General features: G+C 37.6%; 1 protein-coding gene across 15 annotated transcripts in view; it reads left to right on the top strand.

Annotated features, from left to right (window-relative positions):
• TTLL5 (tubulin tyrosine ligase like 5) overlaps positions 1-12,595 on the top strand; it is a 362,097-nt gene that overhangs the window by 121,994 nt on the left and 227,508 nt on the right. The window lies entirely within an intron of this gene.

Genomic DNA, 12,595 nt, shown 5'->3' with positions numbered 1-12,595 from the left:
AAGGAGATTTACACCCCTGGGAGTCAGGTCCCATGTAGCAGGGTGGGCAGTGAGATCACCTGCCAAGGCGGCTTAGGTAGAGAGAGAGGAGGCCCATGAGTTTTTAATTTTGAGAAGGTCCCATTTATCTGTTTTTTTCCTATGTTGCTCATGCTTTGGGTATACAGTCTAAGAAACAATTGCCTAACACAAGATTCTGAAGTTACTTCCCTACATTTTTTTCTAGGAGTCTTATAGTCCTGGTTCTTATATCTAGGTCTTTAATTCATTTTGAATTAATTTTTGTATATAGTGTGAGATAAGGGTCCTTTTTCATTATTTTGAACATGTTTATCCAATTCTCCCAGCACCATTTGTTGAACGAACTATTCTTTCTCAGTTGAGTGGACTTGGCAGCCTTTTCAAAAATCAGTTGGCCATAGATGTGAGGGTTTATTTCTGAACTCTTAATTTCTTTCCATGGTCAATATATCTGTTCTTATGCCAGTGCCATGCTATTTTGTCCACTGTAGCTTTGTAATGTTTTAAAGTTAGGAAGACTGAGTCCTCCAACTTCTTTTTCAAGAAGTTTTGGCTTTTAGAGACCCCTTACCCTTCCAAATAAATTTGATGATTGGCTTTTCCATTTTTGAAAGTAGGCTGTTGGGATTTTAATTGGTATTGCATTGAATCTGTAGATCATTTTGGGTAGAATTAATATCTTAAAGGTATTTAGTCTTCCAATCCATGACCAAGGAATGCCCTGCCATTTATTTAGTTCTTCTTTGATTTTTTTTTAGCAGTGTTTTGTAGTGTTCTATGTATAAGTCCTTTACATCCTTGGTTAAATTTATTCGTAGATATTGTATTCTTTTAGTTGCTATTATAAGTGGATTTTTTTTCTTGTTCCTCTTCCAATTGCTCATTCCTAGTGTATAGAAACACTACTGATTTTTGCCTGTTGAGCTTGTACCCCACCACTGTGCTCTATTTGTTTATTAGCTCTAGTAGCTTTGTTGTAGGATTTTTGGGGGGCCTTTCTCTATATAGGATCATTGTCATATGCAAATAGTGAAAGCTTTACATTTTTCTTTCCAGTTTGAAGTCTCTCTCTTTTTTTTTTTTTTTTTTTTTTTTGCCTAATTTCTCTGGCTAGACCTTCCAGTACAGTGTTGAATAGCAGTGGTGACAGTAGGCATCCTTGTCTTGTTCCAGATCTTAGAGGGAAAGGTTTCAGTCTTTCGTCACTAAGTATGATGTTATCTATGGATTTTTCATACCTGCCGTTTATCATGTTGAGGAAATTTCTTTCTATTCCTATTTTTCTAAGTTATTTTGTCAAGAAAAAATGCTGAATTTTATCAAATGCCTCTTCTGCATCAATGGAGATGATCATGTGTTTTTCTGTCCCTTGTTTTGTTTATGTGGTGTATTGCATTAATTGATTTTCTTATGTTGAACCATTTGCACAACTGGGATGAAGCCCACTTGATCATGGTGTATGATTCTTTTAATGTGCTTTTTGATTCAATTTACAAATATTTTGTTGAGAATTGTTGCATCTATATTCATAAGAGAAATTGTTTTGTAATTTTCTTTTCATGTAGTATTTTTTTAAACTTTGTCAAAACTTAAAAAAAAAAAATTTCAAAGCAAAGCAAAGGAATAAGAAAAACAAATATCCTAAAATAACTACATTGTTTCCAACATGCTCCTCCCATACTCCAAGAAACTTAATGAACCATAGTCATTCCTGTAGTATTTTGGTATGAGGGTGATGTTGGCCTCATAGAGTGAGTTAGGTATTATTCCCTTCTCATCAGTTTTTTGGAGGAGTTTGAGCAGTGTTGGTATTAATTCTTCTTGGAATGATTGATAGAATTTAAGTGAAGCCGTCTGGTCCTGGGCTTTCATTTTTGGGAGGTTTTTGATGACTGATTCATTCTCTTTACTTGTAGTAGGTCTGTTGAGATTTTCTATTTCTTCTAGAGTTGGAGTAGGTTGTTTGTGTGTTTCTAGGAATTTGTCCATTTCATTTAGGTTGTCTAATTTGTTGGCATGCAGTTGTTCATAATTTCCTCTTCTGATTCTTATTTCTGTGAAGTCAGTAGTAATGTTCCCCCTCTCATTTTTTATTTTACTTATTTCTGCCTTCTCTCATTTTTTCTCTGTCTAGCTAAGGGTTTGTCAATTTTGTTGATCTTTTCAAAGACCCAAGTTTTGGTTTTGTAAATTCTCTCTAATGGTTTTTTATTTTCTGTTTCATTTATTTCTGCTCTAATCTTTGTTATTTCATTTGTTCTGCTTGCTTGGGATTAGTTTTCTGTTCTTTTTCTTGTTCCTCCAGGTGTGTAGTTAAGGTCTTTGATTTTAGCTCTTTTTTCTTTTTTAATGTGTTTAGGGTTATAATTTCCCTCTCAACAGTGTCTTTGCTGCATCCCATAAGTTTTGATATGTTCTCATTTTCATTCATCTCAAGTTATTTACTGATTTCTTTTGCAATTTCTTCTTTGATCCACTGATTGTGTAAGACTGTTATTTAACTTCCATGTATTTGCTGATTTTCCAGTTCTCCTGTTTTTGATTTCCATCTTTATTTCATTCTTTTCAGAGAAGATGTGTTGTATAATTTTAACCTTTTAAAATTTATTGAGACTTGTTTTGTGACTCAATTTCTGGTCTGTCTTGGAGAATGATCCAAGTGCACTTAAGAAAAATATATATCCTGATGTTTTGGGGGTTCTGTGTTCTGTATATATCTGTTAGGTGTAGTTCATTTTTCATATTTTTCAAGCTCTTTGTTTCCTTATTGATCTTCCACCTAGATGTTCTGTCTATTGATAAGAGTGGTGTCTTGAAGTCTCCAACTATTACTGTAGAGGTATCTATTTCTGCCTTGAGTTTTGCCAGTGTTTTCCTCATTTATTTTGAGGCACCATGGTTAGGCACATATATATTTATGACTGTTATTTCTTCTTGGTGGATTGCCCCTGTTATTAATATGTAGTGTCTTTCATTGCCTTTTAAAAGAGCTTTGACTTAAAGTCCTTTTTTTGTGCTATTAGTATAGCTACACCAGCTCTTTTTGGTTACTATTTGCATGGAGTATGTTATTCCAACCTTTCACTTTCAACCTTGTGTCTTTGGGTCTAAGATGAGTCTCTTCTAAACATGTTAATGGACCTTTTTTTTTTTTAATCCATTCTGCTGATCTGTGCCTTTTGATTGGATATTTTAGTCCATTAGTATTCAGTGTTATTCCTGTAAAGGCAGTACTGACTTTAGCCATTTTGTATTTTTGTTTTTATGTCATATCTTCTTTTTTCTTTGTTCTTTTTTTCCTTTATTGCTACCTCCTTTTATGTATAGTTGATATTTTATGAAGTATTTGATCTCTTTCTCATTTCTCTTTCTATATATTTTTAAAATACTTTTTTTATGATTATCCTGGGATAACTTACATCTATACCTTAGTAATTTGAAAAGATACCAATTTAGCTTCAATACCATACATGTTCTGTGCTCCCGTATTCCTCTGTTTCCCCTCTTTATGTTGTTTTTGTTCCACTTTACTACTTTATATTTTACATGTCCATTTGTGCCAGTTTGAATGTATTATGTCCCCCAGAAAAAGCCACATTCTTTGATGCAGTCTTGTGGGGGCAGACATATTAGTATTGATTAGATTGGAATCCCTTGAGTGTTTCCATGGAGATGTGACCCACCTAACTGTAGGTGATAACTCTGATTAGATAATTTCCATGGAGGCATGGCCCTGCTCATTCAGTGTGGGCCTTGATTAGTTTACTAGAGCACGATATAAGCTCAGACAGAAGGAGCAAGCTTGCTACCGCCAAGAGGGACACTTAGAAGAATGTACAGGAGCTGAGAGAAGAGCTGTAGATGAGAGACAGTTTGAAGACAGCTATTGAAAACAGACTCTTGCTCCAGAGAAGCGAAGTGAGGACAAATGCCCCAAGAGCAACTAAGAGTGGCATTTTTGAGGAGCTGAAGCCTAGAGAGGAACGTCCTGGGAGAAAGCCATTTTGAAACCAGAACTTGGAGCAGACATCAGCCATGTGCCTTCCCAGCTAACAGAGGTTTTCAGGATGCCATTGGCCATCCTCCAGGTACCGATTGTTGATGTGTTACGTTGGACACTTTATGGCCTTAAGACTGTAACTGTGTAGCCAAATAAACCCCCTTTATAAAAGCCAATCAGTTTCCAGTGTTTTGCATCCCAGCAACATTAGCAAACTGGAACACCATTATCAGGGAATATGCCTTTTTTCTTGTACTATTATATTCTAACTCTTATAGGAATTAAAGAACAGAGTTGTATATTGAGGATATATTACTATTGGGTTTTAATTTACCGTTATAGTTACCTTTACTGATAATCTTCATTTCTTCATACTACTCCAAGCTGCTCTCTCCTGTCTTTTCCTTTCAACCTCCGTTTCTCCCTTTAGTAATGCTTATAGGGCCCGTCTTTTGTTGACAAACTCTCTGAGTTTCTTTATTCAGATAAAGAACTTTTGGCTGGTAATTTTTCTCTTTCAGTACCTTAACGATATTATACCATTGCCTTTTTGCCTCCATGGTTTCTGAGGAGAAAGTGGCACTTAGTCTTATTTAGGATCCCTTGTATGTAAGGAATTACTTTTCTCTTGCTGCTTTCAGAATTCTCTGTCTTTGGCATTTGACATTCTGATTAATATGTGTCTCAGGGTAGGTTTATTAGGATATATTCTGTTTGGATTATTCTGAGCTTCTTGGACATGTATGTTTATGTCTTTCATAAGTGTTGGGGAAATTTTCGATCATTACTTCCTGAAATTTTCTTTTTGCCCCTTTTCCCTTCTCATTCTGGGACACTCTTGACACATATTGTTCCAGTTTGCTAATGCTGCCATCACACAAAATATCAGAAATGGATTGGCTTTTATAAAGGGGATTTATTAAGTTACAAATTTACAGTTCTGAGTCCAGAAAAGTGTCAAACTAAGGCTTTAATATAAGTATACCTTCACTGGCGAAAGGCCAAAGGGGTCTGGAACACCTCTGTCAGCTGGGAAGGCACGTAGCTGGCATCTGCTAGCTCCTAGGTTACGGTTTCAAAAATGGCATTCTCCAAGCATCTCTAAATGTCATCATCAGCAAGGATCTGGGCCTGTGTGGCTCTTTTTAAAGGACTCCAGTAAGCTAATGAAGACCCACACTGAATGGGTGGGGCTACACCTCCATGGAGGTAATTCAGAGTTATCATCTATAGTTGGGTGAGTCACATCTTCATGGAAACAACCTAATCCAAATATCCCACAAGATTGGATTAGAAGATCATGGTTTTTTCTTGGGGGACATAATATATCCAAACTGGCACACATATGTTTGCATGCTTTGTGCTTTCACTCAAATCCCTGAGACACTGCTCGGTTTCTTCTGTTCTTTTCTCTATCTTCTGACTATATGATTTTGATTGTTCTGTCTTCTACTTTGCTGATTCTTTCTTCTGCTTGTTCAAATCTTCTGTTGTGTGCCTCTAGTGTATTTTTAGTCTCAACTATTTTGCCTTTCATCCCCATAATTTCTGTTACGTTTCTTTTCATTCTTTCAAATTCTTTTTTATGCTTATACATTATCTCTTAATATTGTTTAACTCTCTATATATTTTCCTTCATCTCCTTTAATATAGGAGATTTGTTTGAACTTTTTTGATTAGTTGTTCCAAAATTCTGTCTCACCGGAACTTTTAATTTGTTCCCGTAACTGTGCCATATCTTCTTGTTTCTTAGTATGACTTGTAATTTTTTGTTGATGTCTAGGTATCTGATTGCCTTGATGAGATAACTCTGAAGGTGAATCCCTTTCTCTTGTTTAGTGTTTTTTGTTGATTGGCTTTATGTTAAAGTTCTTCTTTGTTGCTTGGTTAAATTTATTCTGTACTTTAGACTTAGAATTGCCTGTTTAACTGATTAGATTTACTCAGCTCTTCTTCATCTGATTCTTGCCCTAGATATGTGCATAATTTTTAAGATAGTACTTTATGTGTAATTGTTTTACCTCCGGGAGAAAGCTTCTTTTCCTCTCTTCCTTACCTGGGAATCTTGATCTGTTCTGTTTGTTTTTGTGTAGAATTTTCTTCCCAGATCTTATGATTTGTTTAAATTCTCTCCTTCACTCAGTGCCCCATTTTCCTTACACTTTTCAATTCCTGTACCCTATTGTCTTCCAGTTTATTCCTCCTGCAGTAGATATCAGGGAGCCTTTGAAAGGTCTTAGACTAAGGAATAACATGATTGAAACAGTCTCCCAGATACATTTTTATGCCCTATAGGCATTTCCTATTCTCAGCTTAATTTCACTTCTTTCCCCTAGGTATAAATTTTTCTTTTTTTGGTTGTTGTTACTGATATATATTTTTTAATCTTAAACTTTTTTTTGAAATATTTCCAAACTTACTACAGTTGCAGAAATAATGCAAACCACATACAGAGAACTCCAACACACCCCTATCACCCCAGATACCCAGATATACCCATTTTAACATTTTGTCACATTTGCCATAACATTCAGTCTATCTATCCATCTATCTGTCATCTATTTATCAATCTATTTTCTGAACACTTGAGTGTAAGTTTTATATCTCATGTTCCTTGAATACTTAATACTGCTGTGTACATTTCCTAAGAACAAGGATATTCACTCATGTATCTGCCTTAAATGCTGTTATTCGTTTCAAGAAATTTAACATTGGTATAAAGCTTCCAGTCTATACTCAAATTTTTTCATATATACCAATAATATCCTTTTTTTTTCCTTTTTAATTTTTATTGGGATTGTTCAGATACCATACAATTATCCAAAGATTCAAAGTGTACAGTCAGTTGCCCCTGGTACTCTCATACAGCTGTGCATCCATCACTGCACTTAATTTTTGTTTAATTTTTAGAAACTTTTCATTACTCCAGACAAGAAATAAAGTGAAAGATGAAAAAAGAGAAAAAGAAAAGGAAACTCGAATCCTCCTATATCCCTAACCAATCCTCCTCAATTGTTGATTTGTAGTGTTGTTATAGTAAATTTGTTACTGTTTATGAAAAAATGTTGAAATACTACTAACTGTAGTATATAGTTTGCAATAGATATATGTATCCTCCCTATATGCTCCTCTATTATTAACTTCTAATTGTATTGTCATACATTTGTTCTGGTTCATGGAAGAGATTTCTAATATTTGTACCATTAATCATGGACATTGCCCACCATAGAATTCAGTTTTATACATTCCCATCTTTTGACCTCCAACTTTCCTTCTGGTGACATATATGACTCTGAGCTTCCCCTTTCTACCTCATTCATGCACCATTCGGCAGTGTTAGTTATTCTCACATCTTGCTACTGACACCTCTGTTCATTTTCCAAACATTTAAGTTCATCCTAGTTGAACGTTCTGCTCATACTAAGCAACCACTCCCCATTCTTTAGCCTCGTCCTATATCTTGGTACCTTATATTTCATGTCTGTGAGTTTACATATTATAATTAGTTCCTATCAGTGAGACCCTGCAATATTTGTCCTTATGTCTGGCTTATTTCACTCAGTATATTGCCCTCGAGGTTTTGTCATCAACCTATTTGTTTTTTAATATGGTTTTGTTCACACACCATATATTCCATCCTAAGTAAATTATCGATGGTTCTCTGTCTGGTCATATATTTATGTGTTCACCACCTTCACCACTATCTATATAAGGGCATCTACATTTCTTCCAGAAGGCAGGAGGGAGAGTCAAAGAAGGCAGAGAGGCAAAAGAAGGAGGAAAAACAAATGACAGCTAGGAAGCAGCAAAAGGAAAGATAACCTTGAATCAAAGTAGAGTAAAGAGTCAGACAACACCACCAATGTCAAGTGTCTTAACATGCCTCCTCTATCCCCCCCTCTTATCTGCATTTACCTTGGTATATCACCTTTGTTACATTAAAGGAAGCATAATACAATGATTCTGTTAGTTACGGTCTCTAGTTTACGTTGATTGCATCCCTCCCCCAATGCCTCCCCTTTTTTAACACCTTGCAAGGTTGACATTTGCTTGTTCTCCCTCGTAAAAGAACATATTTGTACATTTTATCACAATTGTTGAATACTCTAGATTTCACCAAGTTACACAGTCCCAGTCTTTATCTTTCCTCCTTTCTTCTGGTGTCTCACATGCTCCCAACCTTCCTCTCTCAACCGTATTCATAGTTATCTTTGTTCAGTGTACTTACATTGCTGTGGTACCATCTCCCAAAATTGTGTTCCAAACCACACACTCCTGTCTTCTCCTGTCACTCTGTAGTGCTCCCTTTAGTATTTCCTGTAAGGCGGGTGTCTTGTTCACAAAGTGTCTCATTGTCTGCTTGTCATAAAATATTTTGAGCTCTCCCTCGTATTTGAAGGACACCTTTGCTGGATATAGGATTCTTGGTTCACGGTTTTCCTCTTTCAGCATCTTAAATATATCACACCACTTCCTTCTTGCCTCCGTGGTTTCTGCTGAGATATCCACACGTAGTCTTATTAAGCTTCCTTTGTATGTGATGGATTGCTTTTCTCTTGCTGTTTCAGGATTCTCTCTTTGTCTTTGACATTTAGTAATCTGATTATTAAGTGTCTTGGCGTAGGCCTATTCAGATCTGTTTGGAGTACGCTGCACTTCCTGGATGTGTAATTTTATGTCTTTCATAAGAGATGGGAAATTTTCATTAATTATTTCCTCTATTATTGCTTCTGCCCCTTTTTCCTTCTCTTCTCCTTCTGGGACACCAATGATACATACATTCTTGTACTTTGTCTCATCCTTAAGTTCCCGGAGACGTTGCTCATATTTTTTCATTCTTTTCTCCATCTGCTCCTTTGCGTGTAGGCTTTCAGATGTTTTATTCTCCAGTTCCTGAGTGTTTTCTTCTGTCTCTTGAGATCTGCTGTTGTATGTTTCCATTGTGTCTTTCATCTCTTGTGTTGTGCCTTTCATTTCCATAGATTCTACTAGTTGTTTTTTTGATGTTTCAATTTCTGCCTTATGTATGCCCAGTGTTTTCTTTATAGCCTCTATCTCTTTTGCGAAATCTTCTCTAAACTTTTTGAATTGATTTAGCATTAGTTGTTTAAATTCCTGTGTCTCAGTTGAAGTGTATGTTTGTTCCTTTGACTGGGCCATAACTTCGTTTTTCTTAGTGTAGGTTGTAATTTTCTGTTGTCTAGGCATGGTTTCCTTGGTTACCCCAATCAGGTTTTCCCAGAGCAGAACAGGCTCAGGTCCCAGAGGGAAGAAATATTCAGTATCCAGTTTCCCTGAAGGTGTGTCTTAGAAAGTTGGTACACCCTGTGATGCCTCAGGTCACTGTGCTTTTCTGCCCAGCAGGTGGTGCCTGTTAGCCTATAATTTTTGACTGGTGTGAGGAGGTGTGGCCGTGTTCCCCCAGGCTCTGGGGTCTGGTTCTGAATGGAAAGGTCCCCACCCCTTCCCGCTTAGAGAAGATAGACCCCCTAGGGGGAGGTCATTAGCATTTCAATGGTCTCTCTCTGCTTGTGCTATCTCCACCTTTCTCTGAGTCACAGCACTGGGAACTGAAAATGGCTGGGGCTTTCTCCACTGAACCGAAAAAGAAACAGATATTCCCCTTCAGACCAAGTCCAAGACGACCCTCTGGCTCTCCAAGGTCAGTCGTCACCCAAAGCCTCTGTTTGTTTTTTGGGGATTTGTACCTGTAATGAGCAGTCCACACTTGCTACTTAAAACCTCAGTTGGAACTCAGCTGAGCTATATTCGCTTGCTGGGAGAGAGCTTCTCTCTGGCACCCCGAGGCTTCGTAGCTTGGGTTGTGGGGGAGGGGGTCTCACGACTTGGATCCACAGGTTTTACTTACAGATTTTATGCTGCGATCTCAGGCATTCCTCCCAATTCAAGTTGGTGTGTGATGAGTGGACGATGTCGTTTGTCCTCCTTCAATTATTCTGGATTATTTGCTGGTTATTTCTGTTTTTTTTCAGTTGTTCCAGGGGGACTACTTAGCTTCCACTCCTCTCTATGCCGCCATCTTCCCTCTCTCCCAATAATATCCTTTTGAGCCTTCTCTCCTCCCTGATTAGATCCTGTCCAGGATCATGTAATGCATTTAACTGTCATTGTCTCTTTAGTTGCTGTTTGTTTCTTTCTGTCTGTCTGTTTTTCTTTCTCTCCCTCCCTCCCTCCCTCCTTTCCTCCCTGTCCCCTTCCTACCCTCCCCCCTCCCTCTTTTGTGGGGTCACATATACAACATAAACTTTGCCATCTCATCCACTCCCAAGTGTTTGGTACCCTCACCGCCAATTACCAAAACGGTCCAATTTCCCCAAACAAAAACCCTATACCTATGTTTCGTTAACTCCCCATTCCCTTTGCCCTTTGTCCCGAAAACTTGTACTTTACTTTCTGTCTTGATGAGCTTTTGCATATACCCTGATATTTTCTTTGTTGTTACCATGGGGCTTAAATTTAACATCCTAAATCGGTAAAAATCTTGTTTGTTTTGAGACTAACAGTAGTATACACAAACTCTGTTCATATACCCCGTGTCCCCTGATCTTTATGGAGTTCTTGCTGCAAATTACATGATTACACATTTTGAATCCAAAACCAGTGACTTCTCAATACATTTTATGTGTATGCCTTTTATAGCCTATAGGAAGTAAAAGTGGAGTTACATACTAAAAATACAATAGCACTGGCTTTTATATTTACCCTTGCTGTTATCCTTATCAGAGATTTTTTTTTCTTCGTGTGGCTTTGATCTATTGTCTATTGTTCTTTCCTTTCAAACTGAAGAACTCTCTTTAGCACCTCTTGGGGAGTCAGTCCAGTAGTAACAGACTCCTTCACCTTTTGTTTATCTGAGAATGTCTTAATCGCTGTGTCATTTTTGAAAGACAGTTTTGCTGGAAATAGAATTCTTAATGGGCAGTTTTGTGCTTTCAGCACTTTAAATATTTCATCCTTATACTGCCTCCATTGATTCAGATGAGAAAACAGCATTAGGCTTCCTTGTACGTGATAGGTTGCTTCTCTCTCGTGGCCTTCAGAATTCCCTCTATATTTGTCATTTGGCAGTTTGATAATAAATATGCTGTGGTGTGGGTCTATTTGGAGTTCATTGAGTATCTTGTGTGTGTATAAACATGTCTTATATTAAATTTGGGATGTTTTCAGCCATTAATTCTTTGAACATTCTCTCTGTGCCTTTCTCTTTCTTCTTCTTGGACTCCCACAATGTGTGTATTAGTACACTTGATAGTGTCCCACAGTTTCCTCAGGCACTCTTCCCTTTATTTCATTCTTTCTTCCTTGTGCTTCTCAGACTGCATGATTTCAATTGTTCTATTTTCAGGTTCACTGATTCTTCTGTCAGCTCCAATCTGCTGTTGAACCCCTCAGGGGAAGTTTCTATTTCTGTTACTGTGGTCTTCAGTTCTGTTTGTTTCCTTTTCATAATTTACGTCTCTATATTGACATACTCTGTCTTCATTTATGGTTTTCCTATTTTCCTTTAGTTCTTTGTCCATGTTTCCTTTAGTTCTTTGAGCATACTTAGGACCATTTTTTCAGTTTTTGTCTGTTATGTCTCACGTCTGGTTTTCATTGGTGGTTTCTAATGCTTTCCTTTTCACCTTTGCCTGGGCCATCACTTCTTGTTTCTTTATATGTTTTGTAATGTTTTGTTGAAGCCTGGATATTTTGATATTTTAATGTGTTCTTACTGAAATTTAGACTCTGTGGTGTCTACTCCTTTAAACTTATATCCTTCTAGTATTATGACAAAGATTTCCTTGAATGCCTGGAGTTAACAAAAAAACAAATAAATAAAAGAAGGAATAAGAGAAAATACCTTTCCCAGTCTTTGAATGTTGACCTGTATAAGTGCTCTCCTTCAGGGCTTTTATGTACAGTGAGTTTGTAGAATAGCTAGACATCAAAACATAGGGGTACCCTGATCTTTTCTGTGCATATGTCTTGTCTTGGGCATGTGCATGTGGCCATGGGCTTTCCTCCATTTACATGGATTTGGATATATATGTTCTGTCCTCCCTAGGAAACAGTTTTCTCATGGTTCTGGGGACTGCACTTTATACTCTAAAACCAGTAGACACTTGCCTTAGGCACCAGAACTTTACTTCCCTCCCACAGTGTTCTTCTGTAGGAGACGTTGGTGAGCTAGCTTCTACACAGAGGGCAATTGCTGGTACAGTGAGTCCTTAGGCCACCACCAGACAGGTTAGGCAAGACATACATTTTCCCAGTATGTGCACGAGAGTTACTGTGCTCCCTTTGGCACCAAGACCAAGGATCTGCACTGGGAGCACGAGCTGGCTCCATGCTGACCTGGGCCCATGAGGGGTGGGGAAGGGCCAGCCAGAGTGCCAGGAAATCCTATTGCTTTAAGTAGCCCTTTTCTTGATTTGGCACTCACTCTGTTACTTCAGTCCTTTAACTGTTTCTGGTGCTTTGGGAAAGATGTTTTCTCCAGTTCTTGCTAGTAGTTTAAAGCTTGTATCAGGGCGGACAGAGCCCTGAAGCATCTTACTCTGCCGTCTTAAT

This window comes from Choloepus didactylus, chromosome 4, assembly GCF_015220235.1.
Source record: "Choloepus didactylus isolate mChoDid1 chromosome 4, mChoDid1.pri, whole genome shotgun sequence".
NCBI lineage: Eukaryota > Metazoa > Chordata > Mammalia > Pilosa > Megalonychidae > Choloepus > Choloepus didactylus.
The sequence above is the reverse complement of the archived record's forward strand: the minus strand, read 5'-3'. Positions and strand labels throughout refer to the sequence as shown.